We start from the raw sequence: 10,130 nt of genomic DNA, 5'->3' as shown, positions 1-10,130 counted from the left end.
GAGTGGTTGTTTGGTGGTTGCTAAGGTGTTGCTAGGCAGTTACTAGGGTGTTCTGAGTGGTTGCTATGCAGTTGTTGAGGCGTTGCTAGGTGGTTGCTAGGGGTGTTCTAAGTCAGTCGTTGCTAAGATGTTGCTAAGTGGTTGCTAGGCTGTTGGTAAATCGTTTGCTATGGTGTTCCGAGTGGTTGCTAAGGTGTTGCTACGCAGTTAATAAGGGGTTCTAGATTGTTGCTAAGGTCTTGCTAGGGTGTTCTGAGTGGTTGCTAGGTGGTTGCTAATGTGTTACTATATGGTTGCTAAGGTGTTCTGAGTAGTTGCTAGGCAGTTGCCAACAAATTAGCATGATTCTAGTATGAATTACATGTTGCTATCATGTTTCTAGCATACATTAGCATGTTGTTAGCATGAATTAAGTATGAATTTGCATGCTAGCGCTAGTATGATTAGTATGTTAGTATATTGTTAGTATGTTTCTAGTATGTCAGTATGTTGTTAGTATGTTTTTAGTATGGATTAATGTATTGCTAGCATGGATTGGTATGTTGTTAGTATGTTGTTAGTATGTTTTTGTATGATTGGTATGTTTGTTAGTATGTTTCCAATATGGATTGATTTGTTGTTATGTCCAATGTAAAGTCAATAGCAGTTTTTTTTTTTTTTTTACAATAAAAGTCTATGGGACAGTTGCTAAGGTACCCTAATTAGTTGCTAGGGTGTTCTAGTAAGTTGAAAGGTAATTAGTGATTGGCAGATTGGTAGTCTGAGTTACATGAGGCCAAACTTAACTCTGTATGACAGTCAATGGGACTTTTTGAAATTGTGCGGGTCAATTTTTGAAAACAGTAAGTCGGATCAGTTGGAAATGATATAGCAACCCAAGTTAGAGCAGTTTGGAGGTCTGAAGTTAGTTTGGTGGTTGTGGTATGAATGGTCTAGGAGAAGATGCGTATAGAAATTAGTCTCAGAAGAAGAAGAAGATGTTCATAGTATAACAGTATGTTGGCTTTCTCAAGCCACCATAATAATAAATTAAACTGTTAATTACTAAATATTTACAGTGTATTGTTAGTAATGCAGTATGCAGTATGCAGTATGATTCAATAACAAAGAGTCGTCAATAATCTATCATATGGGATCAAATTTGAACCATCAAACCGGTACATTTGATTGGTTTTAATGTCTTGTATGACATATTTCATTAGAACTGGTCTCAGTATTCCACCAATAGTTGAGAAAAACCACCAGTAGAAAAAAAGTTTCTATTTAAACCAATAAAACCATTACAAATTCTATGATGCATGGTTTCCAGGATGTAGCAAAATGTCCAAGCCCAGACATAACAACAAGATCACTTTAATGACTTCTATATGGTGTACAGTGTGGATTTACTTGCAAACCCAAACAAACAGCACTTGGTTTCTTGTTTGGACAGAAAGCCAAACATAATTTCAGACACTGAACACCTGATGACCTTCTTCTGTCATAACAAGAAAATCAAATCAGGCTTTCAGGATTACTGTGGAACATTCTAGACAAACAGAAACAGCTCTTTTTTAAACACGGAGAAGAAGCGAGACGTCGAAACAATGCATTACAAACATTTTTATGGAATTGTTATGGCCTGTTAGAGCAAACAATTAATTCCAGTTCCAATGTAATAAAAGAGCCCTGGATCAGAATATAAACATCTCTCAAAGTTAAACCAGATGCGGAGAGCAGTCGGGATTCGCGAGAGCCTCTCAAAGAGGGGGAAAAACAACTGGGCTTTTTTTTTCAGACAGGAAAATGAGTCAATAACCCCTATATTTCTCACTACTGCCACTGTTAGTTAAGGGGCCGCCTCACAGACAGTGGGCTAATGCTTCTAAGTCCCCCCCCCCATGCCCCCCCCCCCTCAATCTTATGTAATGGAAAAAAATCTAGAACTTTAAATACTCACAGAGACTGCTTAATTATTTGGGGTAAGAACTTCTGTTTGTTAATGAAATCAATTCAAGGGTCATCAGAGGTCTTAAACTGAGGGACCTAAAATAGCCTGGCGTCACAATATGAAATATAATTTTTGAATAATAAATAGTAAATATTATTATTATTATTATTATTATTATTATTATACATTGACTTTCCACTTTATTAGGTAGATCATAATAGTACCCGGTTGAGTCCTTATTTGCCTTCAGAACTGCCTTAATCCTTCATGGCATATATTCAACAAGGTACCGAAAATATTCCTTAGAGATTTTGCTGCATATTGACATGATAGCAACACACAGATTTGCCGGCTGCACATCCATGATGTGAATCTCAGGTTTCACCACATCCGAAAGGTGCTCTGTTGGACTGAGATCTGGTAGCTGTGGAGGGCATTTAAGTACACTGAACTCATTATCATGTTCAAGAAAGCAATCTGAGATGATTCGTACTTTACGACATGGTGCATTGTTCTGCTGCAAGTAGCCATCATAAGATGGGTACACTGTGGTCATAAAGAGATGAACATGGTCAGCAACAATACTCAGGTAGGCTGTGGAATTGACATGATGCTCAATTGGTTCTAATGGGCCCAAAGTGTGGCAAGAAAATATCCCCCACACCATTACACCACCACCACCAGCCTGAACCATTGATACAAGGCAGAATAGATCCATGCTTTCATGTTGTTAATGCCAAATCTGACCCTGCCATTCGAATGTTGCAGCAGAAGTCGAGATTCATCAGACCAGGCAACGTTTTTCCAATCTTCGATTGTCTAATTTTGGTGAGCCTGTGCGAATTGGAGCCTCAGTTTCCTGTTATTAGCTGAGAGGAGTGGCACCTGGTGTGGTCTTCAGGGTTGGATGAATTGTGCGTTCAGAGATGCTCTTCTGCATTGCTTAGGGGTAACCAGTGGTTATTTGAGTTACTGCTGCCTATCTATCATCTCCTCTCCGCTTGTCTGGCCATTCTCCTCTGACCTCTGGCATCAAACAAGGCATGATTAGGCTGATTAGAAATTTGCATTAAGAGCAGTTGGACAGGTGTGCCAAAAAAGTGTGTGTGTGTATATATATGAGCAATATCACACTCGTAGCAGTGCGATATGGCTGTATATCAGCACTGCTTTGTGCCTTAGCATCCCACCAGTTTTGATATAGAGCCACATCGCACTGCTACAAGTGTGATATTGTGTTTATACAAGAGTTCGACGACACAGTTTTGTATATAAAAAAGAAAATCAAACACAGAGAGTATAAAAGCCTTTTGTATTAGGAACTAATACAAACTTTATTCCGCCATTCATTCACATCTGCAGCTGACGTCAGAACAGCAGAAGTCGTTACTAATTCACCAACGTCACTTTAGAGCTAGTGTTTGAATGATTTTCTATAGCGTAATGTCTAGTGATGACAAAACAGCTGATTTTGCTCACATTTTAACATTATAAGGCTGAACTTGACATGAAATGTCCTCCGTCTACAGAGATATCTCCCTACAGTCTATTACAGTCTACAGTATTTCTCTGTTGCCGTTGGTATTGTGACGGGTGCCAGGAGCTCCAGTGTTTACCCAGAGACTTTAAGGAATAAAAAAAGGAGACAGAAACTATTTCGCTTTTCCTATTGGCCTTTATGCATTTCTCACAAGTGCTGTCGACTACATATATGCCAGTCAACAATAATGTGTAGGCAAAAGAAAAAGACACTCAAACATCCGTCGCAAAATAAAATGTTACATTTTTAAAATAAAAGAATGATACAGAGGTAGAGCGACCATCACACTTCTCCTCTGAGCTCACCAGAACTGAACTAAGCTCCCATACATGCATACTCACATCTCAAAGGTAAAACAACCACAGAAGAAGTCTTAAAGGGGACATTTATACACAATGCATATCAAACATTAAGCAACCGTTACAATATCACATTAATTAATCTCAAAAACCGCAACACAATCACTACCAGACTGCTGTTGAGTTTGCGATAAGGAGGGACGAGGCTTAATCCAGCTTCTTATTGACTCTATCGGGTCTACCTTAAAAACCGCAATGCTTCCGTTTTTCACCATCGCCCTCAAGAAAACACACAAGAGTTTTATTCTAAGCAAGTGCTTATTATGCAGTCCTGGCACTATCTTGTGGATATTACACTATGGCAGGCTAATGGCCGCTGACGAGCTCTCTCAGAAATTGTAAATATTTTAAAATAGGCACTATTCTTACAAATAAACTGCATAGTTGCAAACTGAACAACTCCATTCTTGACAAAAAAGCCTAAAAAGTACATTTTGTTGTCTAACAACAGTAATATTTGTCAAACTGTAGTGTCTCTCTGCTTGTTGTTGGCTGTGTGTGGGTAATACACAAATGTGAAGGGTGAAGAGCAATGACTGTAAAAAATATGGACGACGCGACAGCCCCTTTTCCCATTGAACGCCTTGAGGGCAAAACGCCTGCTTGACGGGCACAAACTGTCGCAAAAGACTGCTGAAATTGGAGCCAGACATGCGCAGAAGGATTGTCTGATGGAGCCAGAGGAGGAGCCGCGAAAATGAGCAGAGTCGAGCTTCCAATCAAACGCTTTATGTAAAATCAACTACGCCCCCCGAACTTCTCAGCATGCGTTTGCTGTCATATCAACACAGATGGATGTAATAACGTTAACAAATATGAGGGTTTTATATATTCTATCGCGCCAGCTCCAGGCCGCAGCGCATAACTTACTCGCGGCGTCGCGGGCTGATTCCGGCTCGCGTGCGGCAGCGCCTGCTCGCTCGGCCGCCGCATCTGGCTCGATTGACTCGGGCTGGAATTGGGTAGTGAGTCCAGGCATCCGGAGTAGGTCCAGCAGAGGTAACATTAGTCAGTCTGAGCTCTAAGAGATAAGTCTCCGGCAGGCGAGAGTCTAGCCGGAACTGTGTTTTGCTATCTGGGTGGCTAGGCGTGTATCAGCAAACTAATAAAGCCCGAAAAAAGCCCTGAACTTAGCGAATAAACAGTGTTCCACCAGGATCATGTATGTCAGAAACTATAGTTTACTGCTGAACTCATTTTGTCATGGTAAAATAACACAGAAATCGAATAATAACATTTCAGTCTACTTCAGTCTCCTGCCGAAGCTCAGACGCCGCGCTTTGAGAAACTGTCAATCACAGCTGTCAATCACGATGACACGCCCAGCATTAAATTACTGCTAAAAACAAACTGTTTTCAAAAATGAAGATCTGCACCTATTTCAGCACAATAACCAGTGCCTTAATCGACCAGAACCATCTTTCGGGACATTTTATTGCAAGTGTAATATTTTTTTTTATTTGGGCTCAAGTCTCCTTCATTAACACGGAGGAGGCGGGCTTTATGACTTGTACTGCAGCCAGCCCCCAGGGGGCGATCTAACGGCCGAAACCTTCACTCAAACGTAGGCTTGCGGCACACTTGGTGAAGAGGCCTTTGTGTGATGTTACTGGCAAAATATCACATAGCTATATATATATATATATATATATATATATATATATATATATATATATATATATATATATATATATATATATATATATATATATAAACACACACACACACACACACACACACATATACAGTGTTGGGAGTAATGCATTACAAAAGTTATGTATTTTAGTAATGTATTACACTTTCCTGTAACGCAGTAGTGTAAGGCATTACTAATACATTTTCAGTAATATTTTACTTGATACATGTTCAGTAGCGCTTGCGTTACAAAACAAACTTTTTGCCCGCAAGACATGAACAAATAAAAAATGCAGCAGTTCTATTTCCTGTTCGTGGTGAGTGAATATACATGTGTGTTGTCATTAACCTCCCTCTGGCGATTGGAACTTTTTACTTTGAACGCGGAATGATTTCAGCCTCTGAGCTCCAAGTCCAAGGCTATTGGCTCAGTCCGGTTCACAGTAACGTTAAGCCCTAACGCGAAGCATGAAAAGCGGCAAATAGAAGAAAATGGCAGAAGACAGTACGTTCATGAGATGGATGTACGAGAGCGCATTCATGTAATACGAGCGAGCGAACGTGCCGGTTGTGAGGCGAATTATAAAATAATATAGCCTATATTGTAAAAAAAAAAAGAAAAAAAAATAGAGCACTGGTTAATTTGTTTATATTACACTTGTGTTACCATAGCAACAATTGGATTTCCACAACAGATTAATTGAAGTACTTTACTATAGTACTTGTTAAAACACTGTACATGCCAATACGAGTGTCCAGGGGCCCTGTGGAACAGCTTTTCCTCAAAATGTAGATGATGACAGGGAAAATGTCCTCCAAAATCTCATTAACAATGTGGAAGACAGCAGAGACTTGTTCACGTAATTTAGTTGCCATGATAAAATGTGATTGATAGTGAGATTTATTTAAAGAGTGAATAGTACAGTAGGCTATAATACTTTATCAAGTGTTTCCCTATTTTCTACTAGTTAAATTTCTGCTTACATTAGTTGTATTTTTGTTTAAATGTTTTTTTTTTTATTATTATTATTAGTAGTATGGTGCACCTTTTGGACGCCTAATAAATGTTTTTTATTTCATTTTTTTAATGAAATTTATTCGTTACATCCAACTTTAAGTGTTTGAAACTGCAAATATCTCATCATATAACATACAGCCAAAAGTTTTTTTGGTTTATTAGAAACAAATTTTAATTTGTAAGTCTATTTTAGTATTTTGGGTTATTGTTAATAAATAGTGCACTGATATAAATCATATCAAATATCAAAAATCGTAAGAGTCATTTATCGACACAAAATTATTAGATTTGTGTTTTAATTAAAAAAATGCAAGTAAACAATACAATAATATGCAATTGAATAAACAGTATGCATACTTCAGATGCTGCAAAGGGTCTGTATTGACAGGAAGGTTAAAGAAAAGAAAGGTTACATTCGCAAGAAACTTGTACAATGATGGTTTAGACATATAACCAAACCACGTTTTTACTTAATACCCTAATTGACCTGGAATCAAACAAACTCTCAGACACAAAAATCCTTTGTATGACCATTTAAGTATACAACAAGGTCAAGTAACCATAAAACTTGTACACACAAAATGAAAAAAACACAACCCGACAATGTGAAAACCATTAAATCGGTAGAGTGTACTGTACATTCTTTGACTGTCCCAGCGTTCTCATAAAAACCGCTGCCATCAGACTGTAGCTGGTAATTTCATTGCTCGGTGGGTGGCTCTGTTTGGTCTTCATGTCAGCGCAATGTTGGCCTGGAAGCGTAGCTGTTTTGGCTGAGTAATCCCTCTGAATACAAACAGTACACTCACAACACTTCATCTCAATGAGTAAGTAGTCTCCCATGTCCATAAGAATTTGAAATGTTCGTCCACATGGATTTTGCTGACTTTTTTTTTGTACCTATGGTGAAGTTGCAGTTGTTCTGGTTATTAACTATTCTTGTCACTTTTTAAAAAAATTTTTTTTAGCAAAATCAATCAAATTTATTAGGAACATGGGATATCTGCAATGTCATGCAAGGTAGAAAATCTTTGACTTTTTTTTTATTTGATGACATTATTTCCAACTGAAAATTTTGAGCAGACACTGTAAAAAAAAAAATCTTGGTTGCCTTAATTTTTTTTTTTTATAATTATTTTTTAGGGGTTTTTCACCTTTATTTTGATAAGACAGTAGAGAATTCAGACAGGAAAGCACTGGGACCAGCGTGAGGGAAAGGATTGGCAAATGACCTCGAGATGGGAATCGAACCCGGGTCGCCACGAGCACACTGGTGCTATATGTCAACGCGCAGTACCACTAGGCTACCGGCGCCGACTGCCTTAAATTTTGAAGTTGAATGAGTCAATTGAACTTTTTATATATTATGTTATATAATATTATGTTAAACTGACTTAAACAGCTTGCGTAACTTATTAAATTAAGTTAGAACATTATTAACTTAGTTTAATATGTTTCAATGAACTAAAAACATGCTGTCATGACTAACTGATCTTTTTTTTTTTACACTTCATATTTTTTGACATCATCAGAGAAGACTTACCATCCAAGAGCAAAATCAAATGGTGAGATTTTGTTTAAAGACTAACAAAACCAACATTTTTTTTTTATGTAGATTAACTTTTTCAGTAGATTAATTGTTCAAATTAGGACTATGTGTGCTAGCTAAATCAGCATTGTAAATTTTGAACTTTAAGTTAAGATGAAAAAGTTCCTTAAACAGTTTTTGATTATGTTCAAGTTGGTCTCATGTATTTGCTATGTTGAACAGATCATTAGTTGGTTTTAAACTGTCAAATTCCAGTCATTGCAGGCCATGTCGACAAGTACACTCAAAAATATATTTTTGCTGCTTGTTCAAACTACTTATTTAAAATGAGCTGAAACAACATGGTTCTTTAATTTTTTAGGGGCAACTTAATTTTTAAATTTCAATTTAAAATAGTAAAAATTATTACCCGATAATAGATTTGTGTTTTAGTTCATACTAAGCTGATGATTGATAATAAAGTAAGTTTGGCATGCTGTCCTGGGGGAGAGCTCTAAGCTCAGTATATCCTCGAGCGCGGGTGTCCCTCCTGGAATAGTAAATTTACTTATGATGTATATCTTTAGACGGTGAGAGAAAACCGAGGAAAACCCATGCGAGCACTGGGAGAACATGCAAAATTTAGACAGAAATGCAGACTGGCTCGGTGAGTTGGTGTTCTTGCTGTGAGGCAACAGTCAAAACCACTGGGCCGCCGTGCCACCCTATAAGAAGGGAAGAAGTAGAGGTGGAAGGGGGAATTCTTCAAGATGAAGATGACTGAAGTGAAAAACTATGGTTATTTATAATGTGTCAGTATTCATCTGATTGGCACAATATGTGGAGCTGAGGCAGGACCAACCTTGCTTAATCAAAAGCATGTGATCCTCTCCAAATTAGTTTATAAATAAAGCGCACTTAGATTAAATAAAGAAATTGTGTGGAACCCAGTGTGTATGACCTTAATTTGTTAAAAAAAAAAAATCTCCATTCACATACAGATGCACTGTCATCCAGACCAGCAGATGGTGATACAACCTTATCAGCAGTCTGCAAAAGAAGATACTGGTGCATAATTTGACGTAAAACAAAAGATGAACAGAATGCACACAGACGTCATGAAGGTAATAATCTTTGTTAACCACACAACCACAATGTTACTGAGTTTAAAAAAAAAAAAAAAGTTCACTCTAGTAGGAGCTTTCAAAAAAATAGTTTTGGGCACCTGATATTGCGTTTGTGGTTTTAATAATTATCTGCACACAAAATAATCTTTTTTTAACTTGTTCAAACTACTTATTTAAAATGAGCTAAAAAAAAAACACAAATCTTGAGATTTTATTGGGACAACTTAATTTTTTTATGTTCAATCCACATAAATTTGTTAAAAGGTTAACTTAATCAATTTGTGTAGGGACAACAAGAATAAATTGTGCGGAAGTAGAAATAATGTACTGTTCATGTAGACAGGGCTTCACAGGTGACTCAATCAGGTTACTAAACCCTTTTTGGCATTGCTGGCCAACAGATTATTGATTGGTCTGAATCTGATAATTTTTTTAGCTCAAAAACATACGCAAATTTGCCATGTTGACAAACAGATTATTGGTTGAAAGGTCAAAAGTTTTTAGACAAACTCCAGTAATTCTCCAAAGGGAAGGGTGCAAAGCTGAGTTTCATATCAGACCAATAATATTTCCCAAAAATTTTTTTGCTCATGTTAAAGTTGCTATCACAAACTCGCCACACTGACCAACAGATCTCTGACTTTTGTATTCAAAATCCATTAATTCCAATAGAAACAAGTTTGGAGTTTCCTCTGAAGGTGTAAAACAGTTCCAGAAACAGATTTCGGTTGAAAAGGCAAACATTTTAAGACGTGAAGTTTTGTATGAGGCCAAAGAAGTTCCTGAATTTTGCTCATGTTCAAGTTGCTTAAGCACATTTAGCGGATTGACTGGTTTTAAACAGTGAGATTTTGTAATCATTCATTTTAATCTGGAATTTCGTTTGATAAACTTCCTGAAACAGATGTTGCTTGTTCAAGTTGGTTGTGAATTTGCCAAGCTGACAAACAGATGACAGACTGGTTTGAATAGATTTTTGAGTGAGCTGTGCTT

Source organism: Danio rerio, chromosome 22 (assembly GCF_052040795.2).
Source record: "Danio rerio strain M-AB ecotype USA chromosome 22, GRCz13ab, whole genome shotgun sequence".
Taxonomy (NCBI): domain Eukaryota; kingdom Metazoa; phylum Chordata; class Actinopteri; order Cypriniformes; family Danionidae; genus Danio; species Danio rerio.
This window is presented reverse-complemented; position numbering follows the sequence as displayed.